Here is a 19,216-nt window from a genome sequence, read left to right on the forward strand (position 1 = left end):
CTTTTACTTAATCTGTTGGAAAGCTACCCAACTAATCGGGTCCACCCCCGTCCGTAGGATGGTGCTGTCATGGCATTCCATTCTCCCACTTTCCACCCTACTCACGGGTCAATTTATTTTCTAATTAATCCTACGACACTGTTTGAATAAATAAACATGTTCTTTAATTAAGGCCCTTTTCACAAGGTTTGTTAAAATAATCTTTTTTCGCAGTACAATAATGCCAAAGATAAGATTTATAAAAAACGTTTATACATGAATCAATTCTATACAAGCCAAACCGACTCTCTTATTCTTTTCCTTTATACTACCGATGATCTAGAATTCGGCTTTCTAGCCTCTACATGCTGGGCAAAACCCTACAGGACCATACACCTCATCATTGGCCGGCGAGGACTCAAGCCGGCCTGTCGCCCTCTAAGGCTCCATCGCTTGATCCTCCTGCCCCTCAGAGGGATGTCTGCGCACTAGGATGGGCTTATTCACTGCACTAGCCTGGGCCCTCAGAACTAGACAGCATCATAATCTCTCGCCTCAATCGACGAACCTTATTCTCCCAATGGTATGAGGGATACCTTGGGCCATTCTCGGGCTTTGCTAAATGATGCCACCCGACTACACAAGCATGGAATGGAGTTAGCATCGAAGCCAAGAAAAACTTGCACTCTTTCTCTTCAAGATAATAATTTCAATACAATTCATTGAATACAACATCACTTCAAATGGTAGCATCATACAATTTTATTTCATTATTTTAAAAGGAAAAGATACACATTTATTAACACTAATATTAAAAAAAACTCTTCTTTAAAAGATAACCAAGCTAACCTGGCCACCATTTCCTTGAGGAGCTTGTAACGGGAGGGTTGGGGCCGCATTAGGAGCATCTTCTCTAATCTCATTGTTGTGCGCTCCTCGTGAGGCAATATTCTGACGCCATCTTGGACGTCTCCTTGTAGGGCTCACTATCGCGATCGAAATTCTCCAGTCAGATCTCAATTCTGAGATCATTTTCTCACCGTATGAGCAAAAGACCACAACGCATGAACCTTCTCTAAGGCCAACACCTCTTACTAAAGTCCACACAAATGGGGGGGGGGGAGAATTGTGAAATGTCCTTAACACAAAAAAGGTTTTGCTGAAGGGGAGAAGGGTGATGCTGTAAGTCTCTTCACACGGGGGGGGGGAGAGGAAAGAGTTAAGGACACTGCCTTGTAACAAGGGGGAAGTATAGAGGAAAGTTGCCTTATCTGAAAAGTGGCAAATGAGGCGGTTTTGAGAGGGGTGCTCGCAAGGGCAGCTGTGTAAAATTCCTCCCCAACCTCTCAAGATGTCTAGTATCTTCCCTTGTAGTCAAACCCCTCTTCAGAAATATCAAAGATCTTGTTTCTACCTGTTTTGACCTAGAGAGAGAAAATATTCTAGAGAGAGGTTATTCAGATTTTGAATATTTTTGGATAGAAAAATTTATCATCTTATTAATATAAGTTCCCCAGAAATAGAAGCTCAAAAAGATTTCCAAAAGGTGCATTAGAAATCAAGTATAATCTGTTCAAGAGGCATTATCATAAGGGTCAAGATTTTTTCAAAATTTTAAATTAAGGTTCCTATGGGCCAATAAGATCAATCCATGTGTGGGGAGGAGATAAATCCAATTTGTAAAAGAAAATACCCAAAAATGAGTAAATGCTCACATAAGATAAAGAGTTGACTATGTACAAGGTTTATTAGTAAAAAACTATGAGTATTACTAAAAAAATGAGATATTTTGGGTATAATGATTCCATTTTGACACGTGTAAGGAAGGGGAGTCCCTTCAAGGAGGCACCTACTTCACATGCTTGAATGAGTTTTAAACTCAAAAATAATGTGATATTTTTATCTCTCCTCTCTCTTGGATCAAACCGAATTAAAAAGGAGCCAAACTAGGTCCAAATCTAGTCCAAATTCAACCAAACTAAATCTGGAAAATTCTAGAAATCAGTTGGTCTTGGTTAGAGCCTCCCTCTCCTATAAATAGAACCTGAGCCTTCATAAAAAAATAGAAGAATTTTACTATACCAGAATTATGCTTAATTAATGATAATTTTTACTATTCTCTAAAATTCTCTCCAAATTGAAGAAATTCAAGCTTCCCTCCTTCTTCAATCTCCATTGGTGACTCCATCAACACACCAAACCAATTTATTGGTTGGGGGCCTCTACCGTGATCAAAGAATTAAGCAATTTGTAAGGTAAAGTGTGAATTTTGATCTTTTTCCATAATTTCTCAATGTTTCTCTCTTCTCAACCCCTCTCAAGCTTGAGAAGCTTAATTGAAATGGCTTTTTAATGCTATTGAAGTTAATTGATGAATGGTAGTAAGGAAATATATAAATTTCCATCTATGCTTAATTTTATGGTTTTTTATGATTTTTATCTTCTCTAAAATGAAAATGATGCTCAGAATTTCACACTTTCATTCCAAGTCTATAGACTCCTTAGTTGTTTTATTCCTAAGGAGAAAATAATAGCTCCCTTGTTTCAGTAAGTGAACGTTTGTATCAGGGCATGGCTATGGCCCAATACCGTCGTCTTATGCGACTCCCGACGAGATTTTGAATTTTGGAGCCGAGCTGCTCTATGTACATATTGCAACTTTTATATAAATAAAGAAATGTTTTCCGGAGAAAAATTCCATGTTGTATAGGTGATTTGGACGATCTGATAAAGAAAAATCTGTTATCCGTCATATGTCATAGATCTCCAATAAGATCATTGTCTTGTTTAAGAAATTGTTTTCCGAACTTCTTAAGTCTTAGGATCTCGTGAATGATATCAAAATAAAAATTTAATAATATATAAATTTTTGGCAGAATCATGAGACAAGGAAACCGTGGTTGTCAACCAAACCCTCTCTTTGAAGATGACGAGCTTGACCCTAATGTTCGCAAGGCTCTTCATAGGACTCAGCCAGGACCCTTCAAAGGAGAAGGGGAGAACCTAGGCGAGGCTATGGAGAAATGGGTGGAAGCCATGGAAGAATATTTTGACATCACAGGCTACAATGAGCGGAGCAAAATGGCTCTTGCCCGGTTGAAAATAGTGGAAATAGCCACGGTAGCATGGTGGAACCACTATGACACCAACCATCTGGACAGAAATACTCAGTCCTAGAATGACCTAAAAACCTATCTAAGAAAGAGATTTTGTCCCCCTAGATTTTTGGAAATCAAAACGAACGAATTCTTAGAGCTACAGTAGGAGAGCAAAACCATCGAGGAATATCACCACACCTTTGCTCTTCTACTCAAATATTCACCACCTCTAGATGAAGAACAACTCATGGCCAGGTTCATTCGGGGAATGAACGAACCCTTGGACACACTGGTCAAAAATGCCAAGCCAGTGTTCATGGCTGAAGCAGTAAGAATGGCAAAGGATTTTGCCAAAGCCTTTGTAGTAAAGGTCCCGCCAAAGCCTGCACCCTCTAACTTTAAAAGATTCCAAGCCCAGGGAAGTACTTCAAGCTTTCCACCCCCAAAGAGGCAACAAGGCTCGAATCAGAATCAGGATGCAGGAAGATTCCGAAGTGAAGGAAGACCCTTCCCCCAGAATACTTTCTCAGGAGCCGGGCAAGGGAAGATTTTCCACGTTCGGTTTTGGAAGAACCAAAGGATTAGTCTCTTGTCTGCATATCCGTGGGTGAGGCCTTGAGTGTGGAACCCTACCCCGTGCAAGAAGTGCTACTTCCGCTACTAGCACCCTTGAATTCATTGAGTAGTGGGGATAGGGATCTTACAGCTGGTATCGAAGCGATTGGGCTAAAGTGGATCAACCGAGAAACCAAGAATGTCATAAATTTATGAAGAAGCAGTAAAAGGTTAGAATTGTGTGATGAAACTCATACAGTTTGATATTTGGAATGAAATTCCTAAATTGATAATTGGGTCTTCACATGGAAGTACTACAATTATATGGAATCCCTAACTTGCTTGAGGCCTAGACATGATGGTATTTACCTTATAGTTCCAAGGACCGTGACTACCCGTATATACCAAGGGTATAACTGCAGCTCTTTACTAGTAGTATATATGAGTAAATCTAAGATCTTGAGATTATAAGCTAAAATGCTATCTAGATGAGATGAATTCGAATGTGGTTTGATATGATTTTAAAATTTTGATTGAGAACTGATGAGTTGAATTGGATTTTGATTGAAAAAAAAAATGATGATTCTTGAATTTTTGGTTGAAAAGTGATAAACTAAGCAAAACCACAATGAGGATGAATGGGACGAGTCCCTATGTTGATGTTGATAACTGGAATGAGGATAATGACTTTAGCAAATCACTATGAGTTTAGTGGACTGTGTTAACAGTTTGCTACTATTGTTAACTCTTGACCCAGTGGAGCAAGTTAAGGGATGGCAAATTAAAAATCTATAAAATTGAGATCCCTCATGGAGTACTGTTCAAATGGAGATTTCGGTCTAATACACCATTATTGTGTTAAAAATATGAATGATATGTTCTGAATGAATTGTTATCCGATAATGCGAGTATCCCACGATTCTTTGGGGAACCGACCTATCTAAAGAAACCTAGAATCAGATGAATCAAAAATCAGATTTGAATCATAAATAAAGGGACTTAACAAGATATTTCGTATTGATAGGAACATGGATCGAGGTCGTCATGGTAGAAATGATAATCCCCAACTTGATGAGGAAGAGCTTGACTTGGATGTTTGTAAAACTCTTCATAGTTCGCAGACTGGACCTTTCAAGGGTGAAGGGGAAAACTTGGGCGAGATTGTGGAGAAGTGGATTGAAGCAATGGACAAGTACTTTGATGTCACCGTGTACAATGAGAAGAGAAAAATGACTCTTTCAAGACTGAAGATAGTAGAAATAGCCAGAGTGGCATGGAGAAACCATTGCGAGACAAACCATCTGGATCGGAATACCCAGACATGGAATGATCTCAAAATTTACCTAAGGACGAGGTTCTGTCCTCCTGACTTTTTGGAAACAAAGATGAACCAATTCTTAGAGTTAACCCAAGGGAGCAGAACTATTGAAGTATATCACCAAGCGTTTGCTCTCCTCCTCAAATACTCCACACCACTAAATGAAGAACAGCTGATGGCCAGGTTCATTTGGGGAGTGAACAAACCTTTGAATATTTTGGTGAAGAACGCTAAGCCAATTTCCATGGCGAAGGATTTCTCCAAGTCCTTTGATGTCAAGGTCCCACCAAAGCCAATACCATCACCTTTCAAAAGGTTTTTAGTTCCAAAAGGTGATTCCAGCCTTCCACCACCTAAGAGATATCAGGGTCAAGCCCAGGATATGGGAGGTTCTCGAATGGAAGAAATGTCCTTCCCGAAACTCAATCCCCTGGAATTCAACTACAGAAGTTCCACCCTTGAACAAGGGAGTGAAATGCTATAATTCTCAAGGATTTGGACATCGCAGTATGGATTGTCCAACTCCTTTTGGATCAAGGATTTCAGGGGGTAGGGAAATGAGGGAACACGATTCTCGACCCCAGCTCCTTCCTTCCAGGGTAATCTTGTTTCTATCTGCCAAAATCAGGGAAGTCTCAGAGGTAGACCCTTTAACCAACCCACAGTTTCAAACCAAAGTAATGCAAGACCTTTGCCTCTCAGAATAGGGGAAGTCAAAGAGAGTTATTTCCAAATCGACCGTCCACTTCCAAGGCAGTAACGCTGGAAGTGATTGAAGAAGAAGACGAAGATGAAAGAGATCATACTCCACTTGCGAGATGAGGAAATCTCGTATTTTTTAAGTGGGGTAGGATGTAAGATTCCTCCCCCAGTCCCTCAAGAGATCATACTCCACTTGCGAGATGAGGAAATCTCGTATTTTTTAAGTGGGGTAGGATGTAAGATTCCTCCCCCAGTCCCTCAAGATGTCCAGTTTCTCCCCTTGTAATCAATCCCCTTTTCAGAATAATAACAAATCTTGTTTCTATATGTTTTGGCCTAGAAAGAGAAAATGTTCTAGAGAGAGATACTAATTCAATTTCTAGATATCTTTGGATGGAAAAATATCCCTTATTATTAAAATGTTTTCCCTTGAAACAAAAATTCAAAAAGAACTTTCTAGTGTACAATTGGAATAAATTAAAAATAGGTAAAAAAGATTAAACCTCGCTTTGCAGACCCTGCTCAACCATCTATCTAACAAAGACTAGGTTATTTGTAATATTTGTAACATGAAGAACATCTTTCAAGTACTTCATTTTGCCATCGTGCATAGACAATGGAACTTTACCAACAATGCATAATGGGATGTGGAATATCATCACCTATTTCTACATGTCTCTAAACCACTCACCATGACTTGTCATGTGGTTAGAGGCACCAAAATCCACATATCATATATCTTTAGATCTTGAAACATCTCCTATTATATAATTGAGCATGTGCTCCGTCACTCACAGATAGTTACTCACTTTTGTCATCATCACCACCCTATTTACTAGATGATGCATGGTTGCCCTGCTCTGCAACTTTCCACTTTTAATGTCATTCTAATTTTTAAAGAAATCCTTTGACATGTGCCATGGTTTACCACAATAATAGCACTACATGCTATTCTCAGTCTGATTTTTTTTCCAACCACCGTGGATGATCTGGCTCCCCCTGCCTCTAGAATGGCCTTTTCCACCTGTGTATGATTACTGCTTGCTATTGTGAATCTTTAAACTAAGTCCCATTCTAATGTGTTCTTTCTTTGTGAAGAAGAGTCCTCACCCATAGACTTTTCTTCTATGATTGAGCATAGATAATAAGTCTCAAAAGTTGGAAACATTTTCTATGAATGTAATGGAGGCCTTGAATGGCTTGTACTCTTTGCCAAGCCCATTCAGATAAATGCTCACTAAATCATCATCTTCCACAGACACATTGATAGACTCAAGGGATTCAACAATGCCCTTGATCTTTAAAGTATACTCATTGATAGACATGCTTTTCTTCTCCATAGTATGTAGCTCTTGCTTTAGCTGTAGTTTCCTTACCTTTATGTTGGTGTGAAACATCTACACTCGGTTCTGTCATGAAACTCCTAGAGGGTTGGCATCCTCTCTGTGTCCTATCATTGTGTCTGTGGCACGAAAGCCAATACATGACTTCCCTTGCACCTTGGTTCCAGTCCTTAAATGCCTTTACATTTGCTAGAGAGACATTCTCTTCATGAAACTATGGAGGCTCCTCATTAACATAGTCCCAAATCCTTTACCCATCAAGAAATTGGTCATTCTTAATTTCCAAACATGGAAGTTGTTCGTGTCCAGTTGTTCACTGACAATCTGATTGATTTTGTCAAATATATTTGCCTACAGCAACCAGAAACTTGCAAACAGATAATTTCTAGATGCAACCTATAACACATCAGTATCTTCCTAGCAGTACTTTAGCACAACCTGTATGTCACCAAATGTGACCAGAGTACATGTACATACACCCAACATCAACAATATATATGCAAACATTGTCTGCACTCCCAAGATGCACTGTTGCACTATAATACTAGATTTTAGGCAAAGATAGTTCTCAACCAAAACTTCTCAGAATTGCAAAAACACCTTATAGTGACTGAACAGAGACTGAAATGTGCCCGAAATACGATTTTGGCCACAGAATTGCAATACAATTGCAATACAAAGTACTACGCACCTTGCAAGCACCTCCAAGCCCATGTACCGCTTCCTTGCTTGCTTTGTTCTTGCCTCTTGCTTGCCTCCTTAGCTCTCACATGAACCAAAGCTATGATACCATAAAGAGAATGTGAGGGAGAGGGAAATCTTGAGTTCCTTGCAAGGCAAACACACACACACAAGAGAAAGCAAGGCACAAGAGATAGAAGGCTAAATTTTCTTCTATCTTCTTCTCATCTCTACAAGCATATAACTAAAAAGATAAGAATACATACTATAAGGGATATTACTCTCCTACAATAACATACAATGGTCTTCTTCTCATCTCTACAAGCATATAACTAAAAAGATAAGAGTACATACTATAAGGGATATTACCCTCCTACAATAACATACAATGGTCGGTTCATAGTGTTACCTCTCGACTATATGAGTTGGCATTGTAACTATGCTATAACTCTAGTAGTCCAAAGTGGCTTTCACATAATCTAACATCAATTGGCGGCATATTAACCGTAATCTCACCTACCATGCTAGTGTCATAAGTGTGGAACCTATCACCCATGAAGGTCATCAATGTTCGTAGCACTAGTTGAGATCAATATCTCAACATGCTTGATGGAGATGTAAGTAACATCAAGGTAGTGCAATTGGATCAAGGTTTTCAGGGTAGGGAAATCAGGGATAAGATTCCCGACTCCAGCTCCTTCCTTCCAGGGTAATCAAGTTTCTATGCCAAAATCAGGGAAGTCCCAGAGGTAGACCCTCTAACCAACCCGCAGTTTCAAACCAAAGTAATGCAAGACCTCTGCCTCATAATAGGGGAAGTCAAAGAGAGTTGTTTCCAAATCGGCCGTCCACTTCCAAGGCAGTAACGCTGGAAGTGATTGAAGAAGAAGAAGAAGATGAAAGAGATCATACTCCACCTGCAAGATTAGGACATCTTGCATTTTTTAAGTGGGGTAGGATGTAAGAATCCTCCCCAAGCCCCTCAAGATGTCTAGTTTCTCCCCCTGTAATCATTCCCCTTTTCAGAATAATAATAGATCTTGTTTCTATCTGTTTTGGCCTAGAGAGAGAAAATGTTTTAGAGAGAGGTAATTCAGTTTCTATATATCTTTGGACGGAAAAATATCCCTTCTTATTAAAATGATTTTTCCTGAAACAGAAATTCAAAAAGAACTTTCCAGTGTACAATTGGAATAAATTGAAAATAGGTAAAAAGGACCTTAGCCGTCTAAGGGTCCGGATTTTTTGAAAATTTTGGATTAAGGTTCCTATGGACCAATAAGATTAATCCAAATGTAGGGAGATATAAATTGAAGAATAAAAGAAAAAACTCCCAAAAATGAGTAAATACTCACATAAGATGAAGAGTTGACTAAGGACAAGGTTATTAGTTAAAAAAGAAGAGATATTTAGAGGAAATGATGCATTTTTGACACCTCAATGTGGGGAATTTCCCTCATGAAGGAGGCGTCTATTTCACATGTGTGGATAAGTTTTAAACTCACAAATAATGAGATATTTTCATCTCTCCTCTCTCCTATTTCAACTAGAACCAAAAAGTAAGGTAAACTGACCTAAAAATGGTCAAAAAGTGACCAAACTGATCTGGAAAATTCTAGAATCAGTTTGCTTGGTCAGAGGCTCACTTTTTCCTGTAAATAAAAAAGCCTCCCCCTTTGTAAAGGTTAATAGTGTTTTATGCACTGTTACTCTACTCCTCCCCAGAGCCGAAAACATTGACTTCATTGATAATTCACTTGTTTTTGACTATTTCCTCTACAAAGAATTGGTTGCCACTCTTGATCCAAGCAAGAGTAGAACCCTCAATCCCTCAAGCCAAAGGATAGCTCACAAAACTCCATGTAAGTTAGAAATTCTACTTTTTCTAATTCTATTCTATGGTTTATGATTTCTTGCTTCTTTTAAATTGAGATTGTATGTTATGCCTTGATGGAAAGGCTTCCCCCTTCTCTTCATTGAATTCAGCCCTTCTTTATCCAAGATGTGTAATCAAATAAATACAAACAAACTTTTTGTATTGTTTTCTCTTAAAAAATGGGGATACATAGCCGATTATTATAATACATGCATCCTTCATCCAGTTTGTATCCAAGAACTCGACTTATTTCCTGAGGAGTCTTGCTTTCCTGCATCAGAAGGGTAGCAATAGGGGCAAAGAATTTGTCCTGCAAGATTTTCTCCTTTGCTTCATTGATCAATGGATTTGACACCACTGTTATTGCAAGCAAGGAGGCTTTTCTGCTGAGCGCATCTGCAACCACATTTTCTTTCCCCGGCTGATACTGTAAGATTCCTCCCTCCAGCTTTTAAGGTGTATAGGTGTAAGAACCTCCCCTTTTGATCTTGTAATTATTCCCCTCTTTGAAATAAAAGAAAGATTAGGTGTAAGAACCTCCCCTTTTGATCTTGTAATTATTCCCCTCTTTCAGCTTTGATTTTCTGGCATGTCAGACATTGACGTACATGATTCAGTACATCCTTTTTCAGACCAGGCCAAAAGAAGCTTTTCTTTACAAACATGTAGGTTTTGATGAAACCTGGATGTCCTGCTATAAGGCTATCATGGGCTTCATTCAGAATTTGATCCTTGGTTCCCTCATCATTGGGGATGCATAGCCTGTGATTATAATACATAATGCCATCATCCAGGCTGTACCCTTGAACTCTGTTCAACTCCTGTGGAGTTTTGCTTTCCTGCATAAGTAGGGTAGCAATAGGGCCAAAGAATCTATCCTGCATGATCTTCTCTCTTGCTTCAATAATCAAAGGATTTGATACTACAGTAATTGCAAGCAAGGAGGCTTTTTTGCTGAGGGCATCGGCTACCACATTTTCTTTGCCTGAGCGGTACTTGATTTCAAAATCAAACTCCTGTAAGGTCTGCATCCACCTTCTTTGGCGCATGTTGAGGTCCTTTGAGTAAAGATCCACTTTAGGCTCTGATGATCTGTCATCAAAGTGAATCTTTTTTCCAGTAGGTATTGTCTCCACAACTTTAAGGCATAGACTACTGAAAGTAATTCCAGGTCGTGGTGGACAGCATGATTCCTCTCATGCATTCTGAGCTTTTGGGATTCATAGGCCACTGCATGACCTTCCTGCATGAGTGCACCTCCCAGGGAAAAACCACTTGCATCAATTACTACCTCAAAGGGTAGAGAGAAATCTGGCAGCTTCAGAACGGGACTGGTTACCAAGGCGGTCTTCAGCTTATCAAAAGCACTCTGGCACCTGGGAGACCATTGAAATGGGGTATTCTTTTTGAGAAGGTTAGTCAGGGGGGAGCTATGAGAGCATACTTTGGTATAAAAATCCTATACCAACCAGTCAATCCCAAGAATCCTCTGATTTCTTTCATTGTCTTTGGTTTAGACCAATCTATGACTGCTTGGACTTTTGTGAAATCTGGAGAAATTCCATCTTTGGATATGAGAAAGCCCAAGTATTTAACATGGTCGGTAGAGAAAGTGCATTTACTCTTTTTTGCACAAAGAGTTGGTGCTTCCTTAGAATCTCAAGAACTTTTCTGACATGAGTTTCATGGTCAGCTGCATTCTTTGAGTAAATCAAAATATCATCAAAGAAAACAAGAACAAAATAATCTAAGTATTCTCTAAGAATGTCTTGCATTAAGCGATTGAATGTAGCTGGGGCATTTGTCAATCCAAACGGCATGACAGTGAATTCATAATGCCCATACCGAGTGTTGATGGCTATCTTCGGGATATCTTACTCATTAATCTTGATCTGGTAATACCTTGATTTGAGACTGGGCTCCATTTAGCCTGTCTAGAAGCTCATCAATTCTTGGGATAGGATACTTATTCTTAACTGTCAGTCAGCTAATTTAGACCTCTGTAGTCCACACTAAGTCTAAGCGTTCCATCTTTCTTTTTCTGAAAGAGAACTAGCGCATCCCAAGGTGAAACACTGGGTCTTACAAACCCTTGTTCTAATAGCTGTCTAAGCTGTTCCTTGAGTTCGATGGCTTCAGAAAAACTGGCATTTTGTACGTGCGTAAGGCTACTGAGCTCCCGGGGTTAATTCTGTCACATGATCTACTACCTGAATTGGCGGCATCTCTGTTAATTATGTTGGGAATAAATCATCTAATTTAGCACGAGCGATTCCTCCAGGATATCCCTCATCCACCATACCGGAGGCTCACTATTTAAATCAAACCGAGTCTGGTCAGGACCTCGGCCGACCTTGCTACGCGAGACGTCCTCCGTTGACTCTCCGTCAGCTGTTGCAACATTATCAGCTAGGTCTCTACGACCTCAATCACAAGACGGTCAAAATGCTTCCCCAGCATTCTTGACATAAAACAGTCATTTAAAGACAGGTCATAATACAATTTCTATAACGAACTCTCATCTTTCCACATTTATCAACATTACTTAATCCACATTCGTTTCATGTGAATTCCCATTCTCATCCAATCACATCATTTTTCATCTCATCACTTCTTTCCTCAAATATCCTCATTAGATCTCATCCACTCGCATTTACCCATATCCACATCTCATCACATCACATTCATTCACATCTCATCCATTCAGACCACATCACATTCACTCACATCACATCTCATTCATACCACATCACATTCACTCACGTCACATCTCATTCAGACCACATCACATTCACTCACATCACATCTTATTCAGACCATATCACATTCACTCACATCACATCTTATTCAGACCACATCACATTCATTCACATCTATTCCGATTCACATCCCATCACATCCATTCACATCCCATATCATTCATTCACATCCTGATTCACATGACATCACATCCATTCACATCCCATACCATTCATTCTCATCCCAATTCACATGCCATCACATTCACTCACATCCCTTATCGTTCATTCACATCCTGACTCACATGCCAACACATTCATTCACATCCCTTATCATTCATTCACATCCCTTATCATTTATGTCTATCCAATTTACATCACATCTCATCGCCTCTATTCTCGTTCATATTTATCATTTTCACATCCACATATATTCTTCCACATACATCCACACCCATACTTATCACATACACATCCACATCTATCCTTTCACCTACATCTACATCCATCCTTTCACATACATACATCCACATCCATTCTTTCACATACATCCACTTCCATTCTTCACATACATCCACATCCACATCCATCCCATACCATTCATTTACATCCTGATTCATATGACATCTCATCACTTCTATTTACATCACATCTATCTATCCATTCATTCACAATTATCTGATTCACATCACATCTATCCATCCATTCATTCTTTTATAAAAATCAACTTTAGTGGGAATAACACTTTTATAAAAATCTTTTTATACATCTATTTATGCATAAATTCAATTTTAAGGAAGCTAACACTTTCGAAATAAAAATAATTTCTTTTATGCATCTTTCTGTGCATAAAATAAAATTTAATGAGAATAACTCTTTTGAAATAAAAATAAATTCCTTTATGCATCTTTCTATGCATAAAATCAAAATTAATGAAAATAACTCTTTTGAAATAAAAATAAATTCCTTTATGCATCTTTCTATGCATAAAATCAAAATTAAATGAAAACAACACTTTTATAAAATAAAAAGAATTTCCAATATGCATCTTTCTATGCATAGAAATTAATTCTAATGAAAATAATAGTTTTACAATAAAAATATTTCCACTATGCATCTTTCTATGCATAGAAAGTAATTCTAATAAAAATAACGCTTTTACACAATAAAAATATTTCCAATATGCATCTTTCTATGCATAGAAATTAATCCTAATTAAAATAACACTTTTACAATAAAAATAATTCCACTATGCCTCTTTCTATGCATAAAAATTAATTCTAATGAAAATAACGCTTTTACAATAAAAATATTTCCACTATGCATCTTTCTATGCATAGAAATCAATTCTAATGAAAATAACGCTTTTACAATAAAAATATTTCCAATATGCACCTTTCTATGCATAGAAATTACTTCTAATAAAAATAACGCTTTTACAATAAAAATATTTTCAATATGTATCTTTCTATGCATAGAAATTTATTCGAATAAAAATCACGCTTTTACAATAAAAGTATTTCCACTATGCATCTTTCTATGCATAGAAATTAACTCTAATGAAAATAACGCTTTTACAATAAAAATATTTCCACTATGCATCTTTCTATGCATAGAAATTAATTCTAATGAAAATAACGCTTTTACAATAAAAATATTTCCAATATGCATCTTTCTATGCATATAAATTAATTCTAATGAAAATAACGCTTTTACAATAAAAATATTTCCAATATACATCTTTCTATGCATAGAAATTAGTTCTAATGAAAATAACGCTTTTATAGTAAAAATATTTCCAATATGCATCTTTCTATGCATAAAAATTAATTCTAATGAAAATAATGCTTTGACAATAAAAATATTTCCAATATGCATCTTTTTATGCATAGAATGAAAATAACACTTTTTAGAATACACAAACGGAGGGGATTACTCTTTTTGAATAACATAAAGATAAAACTTATTTTCACAAAATTTAAGAAGATTTTGCCATAGCCTCCTTTGTATGGTTGACCATTTTTCAATTTTTACCTCTAAATCTACTTAGAATTTACCCCAAGATGCATTTAGCACTCTAATTTTATCAATTCCCAATTTTTAAAGAGGAAAGAATACGGAAAGTTTATCTCTGTTTTTTTGATTACACATCTTGGATAAAGAAGGGCTGATATCAATGAAGAGAAGGGGGAAGCCTTTCCATCAAGGCTTTTGTACCCACAATAGCTACCACTTAAAATCCTTAATCTTGTAGATCAAAAGAGTGGGTAGATACTGAGACATTAGTAGAATGTAGTGGTTAGTAAAAATTACAAATCCAATGGTTGGATTTTTAATGATCTCTTTTTCAAAATTCTTCCAGACTATCAGAAGGCCTGCAAATATTAATAATCTAATTAGTAAAATTACATTTTTGATGTGAATCATCTAAAACCTATAGGGACTAGTGTACTTGTAATGGTGCATCTATGGAAAAATAAATTGGATCACTCTAAGTATGGAAAGATCATTTGTTTATCATTTCATCATATTTTTGATTAATTTTGATTAATTAGACTAATTTATATTAATTTAAGTTATATTAGGTTATTTTAAGGGCAAGCATATTTTCTATTATTTGCTTGATCTCATTTTAAGTACCTTGCCACCCAAAATTTGCTCTCCAAGCATTGTCCCAGTTAAACTGGATAAAACTGGACACCCTGATCTTGCAACAACCCATCTCATTATTTGTGAGTTTAAAACTTATCCACACATGTGAAATAGGCGCCTCCTTCATGAGGAAAATTCCCTACATTGAGGTGTCAAAAATGCATCATTTCCTCTAAATATCTCTTCTTTTTTAACTAATAACCTTGTCCTTAGTCAACTCTTCATCTTATGTGAGTATTTACTCATTTTTGGGAGTTTTTTCTTTTATTCTTCAATTTATATCTCCCTACATTTGGATTAATCTTATTGGTCCATAGGAACCTTAATCCAAAATTTTCAAAAAATCCGGACCCTTAGGACGGCTAAGGTCCTTTTTACCTATTTTCAATTTATTCCAATTGTACACTGGAAAGTTCTTTTTGAATTTCTATTTGAGAGGAAATCATTTTAATAGGAAGGGATATTTTTCCATCCAAAGATATCTAGAAATTGAATTATCTCTCTCTAGAATATTTTCTCTCTCCAGATAGAAACAAGATCTGTTATTATTCTGAAAAGGGGATTGATTACAGGGGGAGAAACTGGACATCTTGAGGGGTTGGGGAAGGAATCTTACAATCACTGGGATTCGTCCCATTCATCCTCATTGTGGCTTTGTTCAACTTATCTTCTTTCAAGCAGAATTCAGAAATCATCATCTTTCAATTAGAATCCAAATCAACTCATCAATTCCTTAACCAGAATTATAAAATCATATCAACCAGAATTTGAATTCATCATCTGGATAGTTTTTTTGCTTATAATTTCAAGGTCTTAGATTTACTCGTTTATATTGCTAGTGTAAAGAGATGCAGTTCTACCCACGGTATACACGGGTAATCACAATCCTTGGAACTATAAGGTAAATACCATCATATCTATGCCTCAAGCAAGTCAGGGATTCCATACAATTGTGGTACTTCCATATGAAGACCCAATTTCCAATTTATGAATCTTTATTCTGAATATCAATTTGTATGAATTTCATTACACAGTTATAATCGTTTACTGGTACTTCATAAATTTTTGACATTTCTTGCTTCTCGGTTCATCCACATTAGCCAATTGGCTCTGATACGAGCTAAAAGATCCCTGCCCCCTCGGCGCAACAAATTCAGGGATAATAGCAGCAGAAGTAGCACTTCTTACGCAGGGCAGAGCCTCTCACTCGGGGCCTCATCCAAACAAGAGACTAAACCCTCGGTTCTTCCAAAATCAAACCCGAAAAAACTTCCCTCGCCCAGAAAGCACAGGCAATTCCTCCAGGAAAATCTATACTAACGAAGTCAAGAGCTTTAACTAACCAAACTGATCTGATCGAACCTATAAGTCACATGGTCCGATCCAGGGAAGAGACTTGCACTTGGATCATAGAGACCAATGCTTTTTTCCTCGTAATAATAAGTCACATGGTCCGATCAAGGGAAGAGACTTGCACTTGGATCATAGAGACCAATGCTTTTTTCCTCGTCAAGAGGCACAACCGTTGATCCTTTTCCATAGAACAAGGACTATCCAGGATTTACTTCAACTATCATAATAACTTAACAAAATTGAATCTGTAAGGTCCCTGTCCCCACCACGCAATGAATTCAGGGCCGCTAGCAGCGGAAGTAGCACTTCTTGCTTGCACGGGCCAAGGTCCCTCACTTGGGGCCTCACCCACAGATATCCGGACAAGAGACTAATCCATCGGTTCTTCCAACCTGAAAAAACTTCCCATTGCTAGGAAAGCACGGGCGATTCCTCGAGGATAATTTTTCTCTAACGTAGTCAAAAAGTCTTAACTAACTGAACTAATCTGACAAAACCCCTAAGTCCCATAGTCAAATCAAGGAAAGATTGCACTTGGATCATAGAGACCAACGCTTTTTTCCTCATTGAGAGGAGGCACGACTTTTGATTCTTTTCCATAGAACAATTTTTGTCCGGGATTTACTTCATCTAGCATACCATAACCGAATTGAGTCTCAACTTAGGGATCCATTAGTCTAGCTTAACCCCATCCACCCCAGTCCCATGGGTTAGCCAACCGCCCAACCACTATAGTGATGGGATCCAATTAGGAATTTGGTTAGGTTTTGTCCCGAGTACCAGGGAAAAGAGTTCCCAGGCCCCCTAGCGGGATATTCATGCAAACTTAAAAACTAGTCACACCACTTACACACCCAATATGAAATTGCCTTTTTCACAGATTTAGCTCTCTTTAAAACAATCATTTAATGAAATCATAGTCACTGATCATAATCCTCTGAAAATTTTCGGTTGAATTCTAATTTCCAGTTGAATTCCAATTTCCAATCATTCCTTCCTCAATGTACCTATGGCATCATTGGCAACCGGAACACTCACCACCTGAGGGGTCTTTTCAATGGTTCCTAGCTCATAGTACTCGGCATATTCACATATCAAAATAGAATCTTTGTTAAAGATCAGCAAGATCAACCAACAGATCCATAGAAAAGAACCATGGACTCATCCGTTGAGGACTAGCAAGGTCAATCAACCAGATCCATGCCCGAATTCAGAAAACAACTCTTACTCCTTGTTCCAATATCTTCCACGATGCACGTGTCGGTATCTTTGGCAACCCAGAGCCTGAGCACCGTATGTTCAGCACCCTCTAGGATCCTTCGCAGGTCACCTAGCGCTTCACTCATAGGCCGCTTCCTTCGTCCCTCATCCACCATACCGGAAGCTCACCATTTTAATCAAACCGAGGCTGGTCAAGACCTCGGTTGACCTTGCTACGTGAGACTTCCTCCATTGACTCTCCGTCTGCTGTTGTAACTTTATCAGATTAGGCCTCCACGACCTCATTCACAAGACGATCAAAATGCTTCCCCAGCATTCTTGACATAAAACAGTCATTTTAAAAAAATAGGTCATAAATATAGTTTTAATAGCGAACTCTTGTTTCAATAAATATAGTTTCAATAGCGAACTCTTGTTTTTCCATATTATTCCACATCATTCCTCATTTATTTCATCTGTATTCCCTGTCTCATCACATCATAATCATTCATATGACACCACATCAATTCTCGTCCATCACATTCAATTACATCCATTTACACCCATCACATCAATTCTCGTCCATCACATTCAATTACATCACATCCATTTACACCCATCACATCTCATTCATTCATATCCATCACATTCGTTCATTCATAGCACCACATACATTTTCATAACCATCCTATCACATACATTCTATCCACATTATATCACATCACTTCTGTCCACACCATATCTCATACACATCCATCCAGTCGTTCACCTGTACCACTACCCACGTCTATTCATACATTCATATCTATTACTTCACATCCACATATATTCATATCACATCACATCATTTTTCATCACATCACATTCCTTCACATACACATCCATATCACATTCTTTTACATACATTCGTTCAAATCCCATATCAGTCATTTATATCCTGATTCACATGACATCACATCTCATCACATCTATTCACCTCACATCTCTTCACCTCTATTCACATCACATCTATGCATCCCTTCATTCACATCTATCTGATTCTCATCACACATCTCTTCACATCTATTTACCTCATATCTCATCACCTCTATTCACATCACGTCTATTCATCCCTTCATTCACATCTATCTGATTCTCATCACACATCTCTTCACATCTATTTACCTCACATCTCATCACCTCCATTCACATCACATCTATTCATTCCTTCATTCACATCTATCTGATTCACATCACACATCTCATCACTTCTATTTACCTCACATCTCTTTTTCTTCTTGAATTATCTTTCTTGAAAAGGGGTGATATTTTAATTACTAATTTATTGAATTTCATTCATTGAATATTCACTTAACTTATTTCTAAATTAATCACAAATTCCAATGAGGAATAAATTAATCATTTATCTGAATATTTCGACTTCGATAGATTTCTTGAATTTTCTCTTTACAAACCGAGTGAATATGAAACGATAGAATTTTCCTCTCAGAGTATTTACTTATTCATTTATCAATTATTCATGAAAATTAAACATAGAATTAAATAGAATCTAATTTTGATATAAAAATTGAATCTAATGAAAATAACACTTTTATAATAAAAAAATATCCAATATGCATCTTTCTATGCATAGAAATTGAATCTAATTAAAATAACACTTTTATAATAAAAAAATATCCAATATGCATCTTTCTTTGCACAGAAATCGAATCTAATGAAAA

This window comes from Cibotium barometz, chromosome 21 (genome assembly GCF_041138505.1).
Source record: "Cibotium barometz isolate CiBa-2024 chromosome 21, ASM4113850v1, whole genome shotgun sequence".
NCBI classification, from domain to species: Eukaryota; Viridiplantae; Streptophyta; class Polypodiopsida; order Cyatheales; family Cibotiaceae; genus Cibotium; species Cibotium barometz.